Genomic DNA, 17,419 nt, shown 5'->3' on the forward strand with positions numbered 1-17,419 from the left:
GCAAAATGTCAAAGACATCTCTAAATGAGGTCAGAATGATTTATAACAGAGAGTAACGGAAACTTAACTGTAGAAACCATGATTATTTCTCCTAATAACTAAAGAAACCAACACAGAAATGGACACACAAGAATGAGGTGTGTTCTGAAATGCTGTCAACTGCATCAGAGCCACAATAAACCTTGATTTTTAACCATAACAATCATCAAGATGTTTTAAGTACAGCAATCATTCTTTCTTAGTGAGAGTCAAAAACTGAATATGCTTTTGAAATCATTTAAATTTTCATATATTTAAGTTAGACAGGGGTATAGCTTGTCCAGATTCTTGTCAATTAGTTTACATGAACTAGTTAGTTCACGCGAGTTTACATTTTATATCTGTTTGAAGTACAAATAATTACGCTTTTTGCTTAAAACTAGATTAAAATGCTAAGTAAAGAATAAATGATTGATGGTTAGCCCTCAGCCTTGTGTAACCAAGTACACAGACATATAAGTGGCCATCTGAAATATTACACCATCATGAGAAGACTTGCTAACCTACAGTATTTCCAGTGAAATACATTTATTTGTTTAAATACAAGCATAGAAAGATGAGACTTTTCTACGGGGTTTACACCRTAAACTTTTTCACAGAAGATCATTTATTAAGTTTAAACGAAGAACATAAATACTAGCAGATGTTACTAAGTAAACATGAACCGTCTTAGAATGACCATTGCTAGCTACAGGGTGGCAGAACTATACTTCAAGACAATTTATACATTCAGGAGTCACTTCAGAATACTTTAAGGGGTCCTCCCCTCCCCCCAGCATAATTATATGGGGAAGATTTTATGCTGTTGTGTTCAATGTATGCTTTCAACCCTAGGAATCCAGAAAAGCCTGTTTTTATCCAATGCTTGTAATGAACTGGGTACACGAGAGTACAATCTATCAGCATTTCTCAGAACATTGAACAAATATTGCAACAGGACAGAGATAGGCTTCCATGGTTCCTTCCATTCTGACCACTATTCCTATAATACAGTAACCGATCGCACACTAGCTGCTATCAGATTTTATATTCATTCAACCAGCATGACATCTTTCATATACATTAACAAGTCAAAGGAAACCCTAGTAACTTCTTCACCGAAACTAGATAATTCCTCAATATCCATCTAGGGAGGAAAGCTTCATCAACATTAGCAAATTTAACAGTGCGAGAGCAGGTTCCCTTGTCCATAAGGTCAACTAGCCCACATTCGGTCTCTTGGCATCTCCAAAATAACACGATACCTGGAAAAGATCGTTAACTCCCAAACTATGCATGGAATTTTTGAGGGAGAATGCTACATAGTTTAGACCAAGACCTTGCCAGGGATTGTTTTAAATACCCTATCAGTACAAATGTCTGGGTTTCAAATTTTGGCCTGGGAAGGGCAGAGTCAAATTTATTAGCACAGACGCAGCTTTTAAATCCCTTCATGAAACACAACATGACTTCTTGGCAAGAACATTCAAAGTTCTAGCAAGCTCTTAACATATGAATTATACTGGGCAGTTTTATAAGTGAGTTCATCTCTGTCTATTTGTCTTCCATAAAATGCATGTTTCCAGCAAGGGGACTGGGGGGTGGTGGTGGTGGTGCATCAGTTACTAATATAAATATGAGTTTCAAATACTTCACTGGAAATGCTTTTTTTAAATGTAAGCATTGCTAATTTAAAACATGTTTTCTACAAAGTTAAAATTTTCAGTTGAGTCAAGAACAGAACAGGACACTCAATCTTGCTTCATTACAGAGCTTTCGGATTTATTATTTCAACAGGAAAAAATTGCCAGTTTAATATTAAGGTTCAGAATTCTGCCCTGGAAGAAGAAAATATGCCTTCCAATCAGTGATTTAACTAGCTTACCAACTGTTTCACAGGTCTTTAATGTAAGAAAACAAACTTATTTGGAAATATCTTTCCAGAGGGAGAAGAGGACCTAAAATGATTTTGGCAGCTTTCAGCAACTTGGACATATATCTTGATGAAACAGACCTGAACAAGGCCAGGGCAGATGGAAGATGAGGAGTGGGAGAGAAGGCAGAAGGGGAAGGAAAGGATTACAACCACTGAAGTTGGTGATGAAGACAGGGCAAGATGGCTGCAGTTTTGTTTCTTTTTCTTCCTCTTTTCCAGGGGGCCAGGGGAAGCTGGTAGAATAGTACACAATACTAAAATTGGAGAATTATCTGTGAGAAATAGATGAAAAGGGATGGATTTGTTTATGGCAAAATGCCAGAAACAGAGGCCAGATGCCAGCCAAGGAGACTGAATGTTCAGTTCGGCAGTGAAGATTAGGAAGGCACAGAGCAAACAGACAGAAGAGCGTAGGGCAGGGAAGATTCTAGACTCAAAATATGGTATTTTTGATTCTTTTCATTGCATTCAGTGCATTGCAATCACTGTTTGATTCTTTTCATTGCTTTTTTCTATGTCTGTTGAAGCCCAGTCCCTCTAGATTTTGGAACAGACATCAAGATCACCAGGTTTCACCTCTTCTTTATGGAGAAGCAGCTCTAGAACACTTGCCATCGCTTTTTGCTGACTATAACGCATTATAATGGATAATACCTGACAGCAGTATGTTCACTCAGGCAGCATAGCTCTGTGTTAATGGTTCCAACCATACTGCTGCCCCATGTGGCCAGTATAATTCTTCCAGATTGTTCTTCTCTTTAATCTGTTAAAATCTTGAAAGTTATATGCCTAGGAAGTAAAGAACACTAAAAAAGTCAAAAAGCTAAGCATGCCAGTGATCAAATTAAGTTGTCTACRAAGTTATTACAGGAAGACACAGGTATTTCTAATTCCAGCACTTCTGAACATTGTTTGTTTATTTTAATCTAGTGGAATTCTTTTAATATGGCTTTTATTTTTTCTGAAAAAAATAAATCCAACAGAGGTAAAAAGTATTGGCAAAAAAGGAAAGAAAAATCCCACTCTTCCAGGACCCTTTTTCCATRCTTAAAATAAACCCAAGCTTCTACAAACCTGGCTAGTACCACTCAAACAAACTCTTGTATTACAGTGAAGCAACTTCCTATTGAGCTGCAAGCTCCTTAAAGAAGAATTTTCACACACAGCTCTTAGTGCCATTCACTAAGTGGTTCACTAATCTTAAGAAAGTGTGACAGGATCCCAAGTTAACTGGAGTTTTGAGGTGGATCCATCAAAATYTTTTCCTTACAACAAACTTCTCAGAGCGATCAAAACACTTTTAAACCGAAAAGCCAGATTTGATTACAATATTAAAAAATTCCATTTTGAATTCTCTTTCAAACTAGATATTATAAACAATATATCTAGAACAAATAAAAGATATATAAACAAATTCTGCCCATTATGTTTAGCAGTGGGGTGGAGGGAAAATGTTGCCCACCTCCAAGCTTTTTTGCAGACTGCTTGTGGCTTTCTCGATTGTATCAAGTTCCACAATCATCTCTGCTTTTTGAGAACTTTCTCCTTCAGTCGCATAGAGCCTGACAGGCATCTGCTCCCTGTTTATCTCAGCAGTCTCTCAGTCTCTTCTGCACTGAAAGTCCACAGCTTCTTGCTGCCTTTCTCTTTTCCTGCCAGCCCCATCTTCCRGGTGGAAGTTCTCCCTTCAACATGTTCATCTGTTCTTAGGAAGGAATGATCTCCTTTGCCRTTTTCTATTTGTCCCACACACTAAYTAGATACCCTTCCATGATGGAAAGAGATTTATTTACCATCCACAGTAAGTGGCACAAAGTGTTTCTCTCCAGGAGTTTTTTTTGTCCCAATTTGTGGCAGGCTCTGTCACAATTATTACTATTTGATATGATGTATTTCAAAGAAACATAATCTGACAGAACCTACAAGACAGATTGAGATCTGACTTTATTTCTTTCCATGAGAAAGACGCAGTTGTGAGAATTTGCAAAGGATTCTTTGAACATCAGTTATATGCACGTGAAAATGATCGCACTGACATTGTCATAGATAAACATGCAGTGGTAACTTAAAGATGCCTTTTTTTTTTTACAATGAAATGCCCTGTAGAAAAAGACTGCAAGAACTTATCAGAAGGAAGATGACATAGCAGAGATGCATGTTGCATCTTTAATACTGTAGGCTGCACAGCAGTTACTGTCCCACAAAACTGATGTAAGGAATGAAAAATCTGTATTTTAGAACTTGTACAGCTATATCTGCAGCAGAAATGTTTAGCTCTCTTTTTGGAGCTCACAGTCTACCTGAACTGTATTCTCTTTATTCCAAGCTTTCATTAAACCATCCAAAAGTTTCATTCAGAAGTGCTGTAAGCACCATGGTTACAGATTAACAAAGCACTAAGCCTATGTCATTCTGGAAGGACATTGGTTACCTTAGCTACAATCCCTCACTTGTTATCCCTCTGACTGAYGGCCTCTCCCAGCTCTTCATTCCACTTCACACTGCCTTCTGCAGATCAAAAAAAGCTTTTATTATTTAGAGGAAAATTAAATTTTCATCATCTTCACTAATCTTGCTGTAGCCCCTTTTTTTCTGTTCACTGCCTATAATGTATTTACACAGTTATTACCTCTGTAACATTAACTGGCTAAGCTAGAAAAGAATATAGAAAAGTGTGATCTGGAAGGGGAAAGGAGGTTTGAAGGATTATTATTATTATTATTTTGCATACCAAAGCCAAAAATATGCAGGAGCTTCACCACATGCACAGAGCTGTAGAGTTAAAACTGGACAAAGGAAAAAGAAGCCGACAGATTGGACCAAAACAGAAAACTTACTATATCAAACAAAGAAAGAGGTCTCCAAATCATGACAGAGAAGGGAAAAATTTTCCTCTTAACTCAGGAGGGGTATCAAAGTGTAGATTTACTGGAGGAACTAACTGTACCTTTTCCCTACTCTCCAAGAGTTCAGGCTGCCAGTACATGAGAGCTTCTGAAGCATTAACACAGTTGGAAATAGTATGGTATCCGTGCCATGGCAGGGGAAGTTGTGGTTCACAGATCCACTGGGAACACAAACACATCAGGGCACGAAACCTCACATTGAGGAAAAAAGCTGGATACTCTGCCTAAGTTAACGGCAGAGCTGGCAYGGTCTTATCCTCTAGGAATTCATTTGGACCCTTTACCCGGCTTTGCACAAGACTGGACTGTGTTCCAGTCCAGCTATCTAGAAAGTGTCCCATACTGGCCACTGTCATTAATATCCAGTATCAATCCAGCAAACAAGAGCTCCTCTCTCAGGGTATAAAGAATATATGAGAGAGGGGAGGTGACAGGTAATAAAAATCTTAGAAGGTTCATTTTGAAAATGTGTATGATGCATTTTGACTCACACTTTATCTTTGACAACATGCTTTAAGAAACTCACTTTAAGGTAATACCTTTCACCGAAGTGTAAGATCACTCCAATTAAGCTCCATCAAAATTAGGTTCTTAGAAAGACATTCCAGGTCTTGTTTGCAGACATCAAATATTAATGTATTCTGATCTTTTTCAGAGACAATTCTACAGTTCATACTTAAAATCCTTTGGTATATACAGATTTCAAGACAGACTGTATGGTTCAATGCATTTTTTGCAAAACCTGCATAAACTCATAAATCAAATTAACTTGCATCAGCTATTGATACATTTGGCACCCATGACTTAGTAAAGCCACAGTTAAGTGCKTATTTCCAGATGATGGAGGTGTTTTAGAAACATACATCATCYGGATTTTTTTCTATTAGTTATCTTAGCCATCCTGTTCTTCTTTTCATACACATGCAAACAACTTTTCACTTGTTGAGAATGCTTGTTCTTAAGCATCTGTCAATACCCAGGAACTGAACTGGAGACCTCAGCAATGTCAGTAGGGTTTGTGTATACCGCTCCTGGTACCAAACCTAAAATGCTTTGTGCAGGTSTTCGTAAATGCCTGACTGAATTTCTGAACTGAATAAGTGGTGATAAAAAAGATGAAATTAAGTCTTGATTAAGCACTCATTCTAACGATCTTGCAGTGAAAGCAATGGAGCTCCTCATGCAGTGGGAGAAGCTGCTAAACTTCTCCCTTATGCCTAGGATTTCAGCAYGCAGCAGGCCTTCAGGTTTGGATCTACATAGGAAGAACTGGAAAAGGCAGGCAGCAAGCAAGCTACAGCTGGGCAAAGCCACTGGAGAAGATATACTTCACCCACGACCACATTAATGGTGTTTAACACACAATAAACTTTGGCAATACCGAAATTCCACAAGAGAGACTGTAGAGGTTTCTTCCCTCAGATCTTTTCCCCCATGGATACATTTAAGGAGTCTAAATATGAAAGACATATAATCTTCTGAACAGTCCACAGCTTACAGTTTGTACTCCTATATTATATAGTTATTAGGCTTTTTTTTTTAAAGCAGAAAGGAATTTATACCAGAAGTCTCAACTGACTTTACCTTATATGCTGTTAATTGTCTTATTAGTGCATTTTATTTTATCCACAAGGATCTCTCATTAGCATTTTTAATTATTTAAAACACATTAAATATTGCTAGTATCAGCATGATCAGAGATTACCTTCTTAATAATCATTCTTGTTCAAGTGTAAAGCATTTGATTCCAGCTGCTATGAAGTTGTACACAAGCAAAAGCAACTTTTGCCAACATAAAAAGGCAGAATCCACTGCAGAAGGAAATGAAGACCAAATTGAAGTTCATATACACCCCCAAAACCAATACTTTTTTTTCCCCATAGTATTTTGGATCTGCAAAACATTTCCTCAACTTTATTTAAAAAGATAAAAATTCTAAAAATATTTAGTTACTCTACCTAAGCCAGGTTCAGTCCTTGTGTAAAACAGAAATAAATAGTTTTCCCCTTTTTATAACCATTTTTTAAAGCAAAATTAATTGGATTAATTTGGCACRAGTTAACAAGCTTAGATAAACAGCTTCCAATTCCTTATGATAACCTTTTGTATACACTGAGCACATAACACGACAAACACTTAACATCTGACTAATTTTGAAGTCCATAGGTGTCAGTCCAAAATTAGGAATGATATAAGGATATTTTTGTTAATTGTGTTTGTTCTGCACATTTCTTGTTATTCAACTATTCAMTTACGTTCTATAACAATAATAATAATAATGCTAAAAGGATGTAAAAACAGGCTTGAAAGACATTTCTCTGCTTTGCAGCACTTTTCTCTGATCTAGCAGCACTGCTAGTTTGGAAGCAGGCAGAAGCTGTTGCATCTCCACCATGACTAGCCTTGTTGCATACTCATTTGGTCATACAACTCTCCCATTATGCCTGAACAACAAACTCAAGCTTTCACCTCTATATTTATCCTGATTCTGAGATACCCAAATAAAGGCTCTTCCCACCCGCTTTCCATAAACGAAGAGTACAAACTACAGACTAAAACTTAACTCTTAAAATATTAATGAAAATCCATCAGTAAAGCTCAGCCAGCAAGGCCAGCTTTCTGCAGGGTAGCTTGAAGCCAGATTCAATAATCTTGCTGAGAATTGAGTATTTCCTCTATTTTCCATTATGTAAGTATTTGGAATCTATTTCTCATAGACACAAAATAAAATTCCTGAATCTGGACTGGATTTTACTACTCCACAGTTCCTAAAACTTTGCATCTACTTTCAACATAGCCTAACATAGAGCYTTGCTGAGATATCCAAGTAGTTTCTCAACATGCAAACAACACAGAACACTACTAACAATACTGTTTCCCATAGCGCTTGCTACTTTGTTCAGAGCTAAGTTGGTATTTCCATGCAGTACAGTCTTGTGCCTCCTAAGGGTATGTCTATATGGAAAGTTTCATCTCTCCTGTAGAACAGGTTATATTTCTTTTTCCTATCATCAGCCACAAAACTATCTAATCTACGGCTCCCATTTTCCAGGTTGTTTGGTTCCAGCAAAACCATACACCTAAAAGAKTCTCTATTTGTGAAGATCTCAAAATGTCTTGAAATAATTTTCTGCTATATGGAGAGAACAAGCAAAAAAGGRTCAAATATGTGGTTGAATGAAAACAGTCAATTTGAGTTATCAGCTAGGAATGTACACTGACATAAGTCAGTCACAAAAATTAAACATCAATATAAATATTGAATAAACATCCTGAAGTCGGGATGTGGTGTCATTTAACAAACTAATTTACTACTACTTAAAAACACCCTCTTGGATACACAAATCTATCTTTCAGCTGCACCACTGGAAACACTCTGCTCATCTGAATACTGGATACCAATATCACTTTGTGTAGTAATATTATACTGAAAATTATGGAAGTCTAGAATAGGCCAAGAATACAAAATAACATGGAAAATAATTTCCCAAAGTAACAAATAACCCAAATAATTTTAAGTACTAAAAGATTTCCTTGTATGACATGATKTGTAAGAAATGCTTTAGCACCCAGCAATATTACAAATAATTAGTAACACATTCAGAACATATAAGAGAAAATCTTGGAAATATCTTGGGGTGACTCAGAAGACTTCTTGAAGAGTTAAATGCTGCAGATGGAGAAGTTTTTCACCTTTCTCTGAGGCCAGAGTTGATTAGAATCATTGCATTTGGTTTCCTGAAATCTTCTGAAGACTGCAAAAAGAACATGAAAGGTTAAGTAACTTGTCCCAGGTTTTTCAAGATTCAGAAATAATAACTTACTCTTTTTTTGGGAGTCTCTTCCTACTTTTGTAAGCCATCAGTAACTGCTCATCTTTTATTTGTTTTCAGTTTATCACTGAACCACAGTTTGTTATGATTGATCTCTCCTACACAAAAGCTGGTCAGGATTTGTSAAACACCCTTCTGTTTGTTTACGGCAAGCTGCAGTGAAAACATTAGCTTACTCCATTTTAGTGAAAGAAACTGGTAAATAAAAACACTGATTTAATACCTTTTATCGGTTATTAATTAAAAAAACACTAAGCCCACAAAGTCAACGCTTCTTCCTCTAGCAGGCATATATTCACGAACAGGCAAAGCAATCAGCTGCTGTCATTCCTAACACAAGTACAAGAAGTTCAGCAGCWATATTGATTTATAGTATTTCTTTGATTTCCTGATCTGGCTTAGAATATATACAGATTTCTGTGGGGTTGCATTTCTTCTTTTCTTTTTTCCTTAATCAATGTCGAGATCTAGTTCACAGTACACCAACATGAACAGTGGTACCAGTAAAACAGAAAGGCAAGAGAGCTGGTGGATCAGAAGTATTTTAAACTGGTATTACTACAGAGCCTTTTGTATCATTAAACCATGATGCAAAGGCAAGGAAAAATTGAATTATAACTTTTATTCAGTCATCCCCAGTCTACCCAGAGGAGAACCATGAAGGATCATAAATCCATTACATCATATATATTTCATGTTGTGAAAAATACATACAGATACACACACACAGAAAATAAACTTAACTGAGACATGTCATGGGGGGCTTTGGGATTTTTGTTTGCTTTTATTATTATTTTAAATAAGTGGTTCTGAAATTAGTTGTCAAGATTTCCTTCATCTCCCCCCTCCTCCTTTAGTCTGAGGCATATCTTTTCCTTTATTTGGGCACAAGCCTCTGCTTCAAAGACAAACCCTTAAAGATCTTCCAACTTTAATCTTTCTTAATTTCTGAGCTTTAATTAGGATCCCCTCTCCCCTYCCCCCAGGAAAAAATGCCAAACAAAAAGCCAAACACCTTTCTCTCCCATTCCAAGCTTCATCTGTCATCACCACAGTTACAATATCACTTTCTTCTTATACACAATTTTTCTTTTCTATGTTCAAGGGATGATGGGGTTTCCTACGGGCTACTTGGTAATCAAATAGTAATACCTCTGACTACCTAGCCTAAAGAATAATAAGCCACACTCCTTTGGGTTTCTAACAATTTTAAATACTCACGAAACACAGACCAATTGAGAGATGATAGCAATGGGTAAATTGTAGAAACATAGTGTATAATTCACAGAAGCAAACTRTGCCGTTGAAGACAATTCCACTCCCCTAGCCCCGTGTGCTCCAAGCTCAACCACACGTTAYTGCCCTGGAGCGCAAGCATTGCTTTTGCTTCCACCCTCCCATCGGGATCAAAGGACAAACACATTCACTTGCAGCTGAAACTCCTAYGGACACCCCACAACAGTGCCTACAACCAGTGGAGACGCAGGTACATGCCCTAGTCTACCAGTTCTACGACATGAGCAGAGCAGGGAAGTGGAAAACTGGAGGTGTTTAAGTTTTGAACTACCACAAACTACAACTGATAAGGCAAGCCTATCAGAGTCCTAATTCTCTTACTTATCCAGGAACACCACTAAATCAATTCATGTTCAATAGTGCAATGAGCTGCTTATAACGAGCAGAGACTGTGAATACCTACAGCTCATTTATCAGTCTTCCTCCCTCTAAGATTCCTTAGAGCTGCACTATGCCTGATTTGGAATCCTATGAAAACAGGAACAGCTGCAAAAGTATATGCTGTACCAGTTTTGTGCATTATTTATTCTTGTCTTTCATAATGCTCTTCTGTCCTATCCAAAAACCTGTAGCATGGAATGAGATCCCATAAAGGAGAGACCCCACCTAATACAACAAATTTGATCAAAAAGTCTTAAAGAAAATGGGAAATTCTAAAGGGGAGGGGGAATCAAACGCCATGCTTCGGTCTGAATATACGCTTGAAGGCCCGATCACAAGAGAGCTTCACACATTAGAAGACAAGCTCTGGCTACAGAAACATTTTGGAAWTTGACTTGCTTGCTGTAAAGTTCCCATTTCTGTTCCACTTCCATTCATAATTCTCCTTTTCTTCCATAAGGACACAAAGCATATCCAGTCCTTTATTATTTATATTTTTGTAGCTCCTATGCTTTCGCCCATTTAATTGTGACCCTGCTTAGGGATGAAGCACATACATGAGAAGGAAAGGTATGAATTTACACAGTGGTATCTCATCATTACAATTGCCTAAGCACTTTCCCAGTGAACAAGTTCATCAGCCATATTTGTCTGCAAAACTCATCACAGACTGTTTAGGTATTTTAATGTAACCACACTGAGCATGAGCAGTGAGGGTATGGCACACTCCAATGCWCTCTATATTCCTGATTCACCAAGACCCTGCCAAAAAGCAGTTCTCTTTTCTTCCTGTTGTTTGCCTGGGTTTTCTGAAAATTGAACCAAGGAATATACCTGACCCACAGCACAGATCCTGCTATCCCTCTTAAGAGATTTCATGTTTCAATCTTGATATCTCTACTTATATCAAAATCACATTTCTTTTCTGGAAACTTCACCTCAGTTCTTTTTCTTGGGCACACCTAAAGTAAAGGACACTTAGTTTTGAAAACGTCCTTTCAATCAAAATATCATACAGAAGATACTAGAAACAGGCAAATGGTGTATCCCCTCAAAAAGAGAATCCTTTTATTTGCTATTATCACTTTAAAGACACCATTATTTTCAAGTCTATATTAGAACAGGAGGGAAATGTACTCAAAAACCTATTGCTGCTTAGAATTTTAGCTGTTTGAAAAACATGTTTAGTACTGATTTTGGTTCTAGAMTTTTAAAAAATCTGAAAAGAATGCATTCTAATTATCATAATATTACCTTTACAGATTTTATCTGATTTGTCTTGATAAGCCAAAAGGAGTTTCAGTCTAGCTGACTAAGAGTAACAGTTCTTTTAACTTTATTTCACCTGAAGTGAACCCTGATGGAAAACGTTTTAGACACAATAAGGACATAAGCTGCTCATGTCCACTTCACAATTCTTTATTAATCTAAGCAATACTGTTTTACTTTGAACAGTCATTAAAAAAAAAGAAGAAAAGAAAAAAAAAGAAAGAAAGAAAGGACAAAAATCTAATCTTACCAATGGACTTCAACTACTCCTAGCTGTGATACCTGCACAGCAAAAGCCCTTCATTGTCCAAAGCATTGATGTCAAGAAAAGAAAAGAAAAGAAAGAAAGAAAGGACAAAAATCTAATCTTACCAATGGACTTCAACTACTCCTAGCTGTGATACCTGCACAGCAAAAGCCCTTCATTGTCCAAAGCATTGATGTCAATTTATTTCAAGTGTATCCTTACAGAACAGTGCAATGAAAGACTATTCTAGAGGCATAAAGGGATTAGAAAAATTGAAGTTTAAAATGTTTAGACTACCAAGGAACATGCATACACACGCTTGCATTTTAAAGACATTTCCTAAGGCATCACAACTCCCAGAAAAAACACAACAATAAATTAGGTTATAACATCTCCTCCTCCATACTGTTAAAACCCCCACTCTACATATAAAATCATTCCTGTGGGGAAAAATAAAGACAGACAGTTGCAGAAAAGGGCATCCTTCAGGACATACTGAGAGATCAATTTACATTTACAATATTTTTCCCCATATAAAGCTTATTCTCTACAATTAAAGGTTTTCTTCCACATTAGTACAGCATATTGCTGCAGAAATTTTAGCACAGAACAGATTCTCCATTTACATAATTGTTCAGAGTATAATTCATCTTTACATTACGTGACTACATACTTCCAAGTATTACTGACATTCTGAAAGCCTCTGATTTATTTTACTCATAAATTTAAGTATTCTATTCTCATTACACATTTCAGTTTTATAGGYAAGACTGATGATACCAAGTCAATAATTTCACAATGGCACATACGCAAATAGAGTTAGAATAGCACTCATAATTGAGACATTTTTTGGAATGACACCTTTCATTTCTCAAACCAACAGAGACATTTTCAAGAGTTAAACATGTATGTATGTACCTGCATAAAGAGACATCAGTTACTACCCAACTTCTACAGAGCATTTGCTCTTTGAGTGATTTAATTCTCCACSAACAGTGTGGAGCCCAAAAAGATATCCTCACTCAGCTCATATGTGCAAAACCTCTGCTCTTGAGAAAGGAAGCCAAACATTAATGATCCACAGAAAGTCTGGTAAGAGACCTCAACATCAAAGCCTAGCTGTGTTCAAGTGTCCCATAGTTAAAGGATAATTAAAATACAAATCTTTCCCCACTGATAAAATCTTGACAAAAAAATGATTTTCCGGTTCTACTCTTAGCCATATTGTTCAGCAGATAACACAGACTTCCTCCCTGAGTGTTGAAAATTACAAAGGCTGTGGCCAAGACTATAGAGTAGCACCTGCCCACAACARGCAGCAGCTCCCTTCTGGCCTACGAAAGATGCTTCCTTCCTACAGCTGCCAGGCAGATTCAGGGTGGCCAGTCCAGGTGGGAACACTCACTACAAAAAATTTCAAAGCATTCATGGTCTCCCAACTTAAAGTGCCAACCTCCATCACAGTCATCAAAACTTCCATCACCAAACTTCAACACCATTTTTTTTCCACCTCTTGAAACTACTTCCTAGAGCTGTTTGTCATCTTTGGAACTTCTTCATGGATTCAGCAGGAACACCCCTCAACAGATTCTCTCCTAAGCAAGTTCTGTTTTAATTCAAAGATAACGATTGCTTAAGGCCTAGAATTCAACCAGAGGCAAAACCAACTCAGGAGTCTTTATAGGAGGGGGAAAAAAAAGAAAGAAAAAAAAAAAATTATGAAAAAAAAGTAAAAAGTATCTGTTCTTTAGTTTCCTTCAGAGATCACAAATAGATAATGAAAATTTCAGAAATCTAACAGAAATCAAGTTAGCAAAAGCCTGTAGAGCAAAAGAAATAATTGTTTGTACTTAATTACAAGCAAGCACTCTTTCAAATACATAAGCATACAGAGCAACAGAAGYAGCGTCAAAACATCAACAAAATCGGAAAACAAAGAGGTGAAGATTTAGAGAAATTGCTACATCAAAAATCATGCAGGTTTTTTCCTATTCAGTAGAATTCTGAGATGCTTCAAGAAACCAAGAAGACACTACCAAGACCAGTAAGCAGTGTCTATGTGTGTACATGTGTATGTAGACTTCTAAAAATTGAATTATTTTCTAGGAAAACCCCTATAATCTCCACACTCTAAGTCCTGTTCTTCCTCTGACTGTCTCCAAGGAGTACAATTTCAGAAGTACAGTGGATTTAAACAAATTTATTTACTTTTTTTTTATTTACCTTTTTTTAAAAAAAAAAAGTTCTGTGGGGTTTGAGTTTTGTTTTGTTTTGTTTTTTTGGGGGGGGATTGGTTCCCCTCCCCCACTTTCCTCTTTCCCAGTCAGTTCTGGAGTAATTTAGAATCCTTAAAGGACCCACTGACAAGTGCCGTAGGAAAGTCTAAGGATAACTCCCTATACTAACAAAAACTGAAATGAGACAACTGCATGTTTACTACAGGTGAGCATAATTATAGCTTATCTCATTTATGCTTGGTCAGTTGCTTCTGATAATACTATCAACTGTTCTCGCCTGAGTGTTTAAGCTAATTTCATTTTTCACTTCATCCAATTCCCATTTCTACTCCAACTTATAATCACAATTTTCCCTATATTAGTGTGGCAATAAATTACTGCCATTCTTGCATTAAGTCAATCATAGTCTAGTTAGCAGAGGCAATCAAAAGCACCACAGCAGTGCCATGGATTTCATACTGAACAGGTTCCTTCTCACTGTGTTGTAGAAGCTCATTTCATACCCATGTTACCCACGAATCACAGCTTCATCAGTGTCAGAAGCTACACTATACCACCATCCGATTTTTTCGGGCACAAATGACACATTCTGAACTTAAAAGAAAATGTCATGGGGATCATAGCCACTTTAAGTGAACACAATTTTCTCAGGTCAAATCTAGCTCACTTTACTTTGCAAATACCCAGTGAAGAACAGGCCCACACAAGCCTAGATTTTTATTTGCTACAAACGCTTACACTATATTTTTTCTTACTGAAACTGCAAATTTATTRCTCCTCTTAGTATTAAGAAAATGATCAGGAACAGGAAAAACAAAATTCTTTCTTGATGTTATTCTAATTTCTTTGTGTTCAATTCAAATTCTGAGCCAAAACAGTTTATAACATGCAGTGATACACAGACCTTTTAAACAAGAATTGCCATCTCAAACACAGCTGTTAAAGCTCTTCTAACAGAGAAGACAGACTCAAGTAAGATTAGAGCTCAGTTAGAAAAGTCAGGCAATCCTGGGCTGGTTATCTGAGACAAGATTGTACACTTTCTGTTCAGGGCCCATTAAGTTCAATCACTTCCAGGCTTGCTTTCAAAAAAAAAAATAAATAAAAATAAAAAAAGTCCAGAAATTAAAAAAAAAAAAGTATTTCAATTTTGGATAGTCATCTTAACATTTAGGATATTGCATAATTTTATGACAGTCAAGACAATGCTTAATCCAGTATTCTTTGTGGTTAACAACAACATGATCTACAAAGTATTAAATAGATAACACTCCTATCTCCACACTAAAATTCCCTTCCCGATGAACACTTGCTCTCTCTTGCAGCTAAACGTGCAGTATACCTGCAAATCTAACTAGACCATTTTTGAARCAGCTCAGATACCACATCTTACACTCTTTCTTTTTTATTGTGTTTTAAGCAACGGGAGTACCATTTTGCTCATGTCTCAATAGCCACCCAAAGGCAAATTTTTCTCATACACACCAATATCGGAAAAAACATGGGACCTTTTGTGGTTCATAYGCACAGCAGATCACAATCCAAATGATACTTTAATAATTGCTGTAAACACAAACGTATTCTGCTYGAGAAAGACTAGCTGGTATAACTGCATTATTTTCAGTGTCCTGCTAAAACAAGATCTTGTTATTCCACACAGTTGTTCAGACTATCCATACTTACTTTAGCACTTCACACACAACTGCAAAGTGCTTTATAAATGCTGTCAAATTATTCAGAATCTGAAAAGCACAGACAAGATGAAAGGTGTTCTCCTGGAACATTTTCAGTGTTAAGTAAGAGTATCTCTCTTTAATCATTTTTAAATTTGAATAAAACAAAGATCTTACTGAGTAGCTATACACTGCTAGATATTTAAATATTTGTGGTTATCATATCATTGGTTTAGTGCATCACTGCATTTATTTAAGGTTTAGCTAAATACTAAACTTGGTTTTCAGATAAAAATCTCTAACCAACTGTTGAACATCCCTTGGAGGCCTTGCCCTCAACAACTGCTTCATGTAAGCAGATAGAACGAATGGGAACTGGCAAGGTTACAGGAGATCCCCCATGTGCTACAGTTAGCAGGATTCTGGCCCCTCGGTCTAATCCTGGTCTTTTGATGACTAAAGGAATGTTGTCATTAGCATTTACGCAAGCAAGACTAACTCCAATGTCCTTCTGAAATATTTCTAAGATATCATCCTCTTCCACCCACCCCATAGATTAATTCATAACAAGCTAAAAATGTATTAGCACTTCTTGCTAAGATCAATACCTATACTTTAACCCTCTATGCTTGCTTAAAAAAAAAAAAAGAGAGGGAGGGAGGGAGAGAGGGAGAGCAAGAGAACAGTAGCCAGTAGCTCTATTTCTTCTACATTTTATTGTATTGTGTCAAACATACTACTTCTCAACGTTTGCATGTGCAGGCTACATATATCAGTTGTCACTGGTACTCAGCTGTGGCAGCGAGCCGGTATGGTCTGCAGGCTGCATTGACCCTCCAGTGATGTACAGGCAGACGTGCAGCAACAAGCTGTCTGCAACCTGCAGCATCGGAGGAAATCATGAATTTTGGTAGAAGTGTTCCCCATTCAACAAACAGGAAATTTTCTGATGCAGCTGAGAACCAAATCCTTCCCTGCTATGACCTATGTATTTAACCATCTGAGTAGTACCTTTAAAATCCCTCGGACTGCAGATTTARTGTTCCAGCAACTCAAGAGCTGCTAGTTCCCTCTTCGAGGTGGGGGATTTGGCATACTAAAATACCAGGAAGGAGCAAAAGCTTGTTTTTGGCCACTCAACCCGGGAGCTACAAGAAGAGAACCGCTCTGCTGAGTAAGGAAATGCATTTTCGTGCCGCGTAGAGACAGCAGAGCCATGTTTTAAGAAACAGCAACAGATCAGCCACCTGGAAACAGGCAGCGCCCCGTCGAAGCGAGCGAGACGGCGGCGCGGCCGAGCTCAGGACRCCCCTCGGGGCCCCCGAGCACCCCTAGAGCTGCCCCCGGCTCCGGCTCACCCCCCCCCCCGCCTGGCCGCCTCCTGCCCCGAAGCTAAACTAAAGCCGAGACCGGGGAGAGGCGGCGGGCTGCCGCCACGCTGCCGCCGAGGCGGCGACCGTTACGCGGCCCGTTGTCCGGGGACGGCCCGGGGGTCGGCGCTGCTGTTTGAACCGTCTCCGTGGCAACGCGGGAGCGCAGCCCCCCCCCCCGGCCGGCGAGCCGCCTCGTCCCGGCTAGGTAACTCCTCTCGCCCGGCGCCTCGCTCACCTCACGGCGGGCGCG

At 37.9% G+C, this 17,419-nt stretch overlaps 1 protein-coding gene across 2 annotated transcripts in view; it reads right to left on the reverse strand.

Annotated features, from left to right (window-relative positions):
- The window catches only part of KLHL32 (kelch like family member 32), a 116,125-nt gene extending 109,537 nt beyond the window's left edge, over window positions 1–6,588 (reverse strand). For both annotated transcript variants that reach the window (XM_085306952.1, XM_085306951.1), the window contains exons 1-2: window positions 6,566–6,588; window positions 4,386–4,462 (exon numbers count right to left, since the gene is read on the reverse strand). The gene's annotated coding sequence lies outside the window, so the exon portion shown is untranslated. The remainder of the gene's footprint in view (window positions 1–4,385; window positions 4,463–6,565) is intronic.
- Between the last annotated feature and the right edge of the window lie 10,831 nt (window positions 6,589–17,419).

The sequence above is a fragment of the Rhea americana genome, unplaced genomic scaffold (genome assembly GCF_003343005.1).
Source record: "Rhea americana isolate MKP2758 unplaced genomic scaffold, rheAme1 scaffold_25, whole genome shotgun sequence".
NCBI classification, from domain to species: domain Eukaryota; kingdom Metazoa; phylum Chordata; class Aves; order Rheiformes; family Rheidae; genus Rhea; species Rhea americana.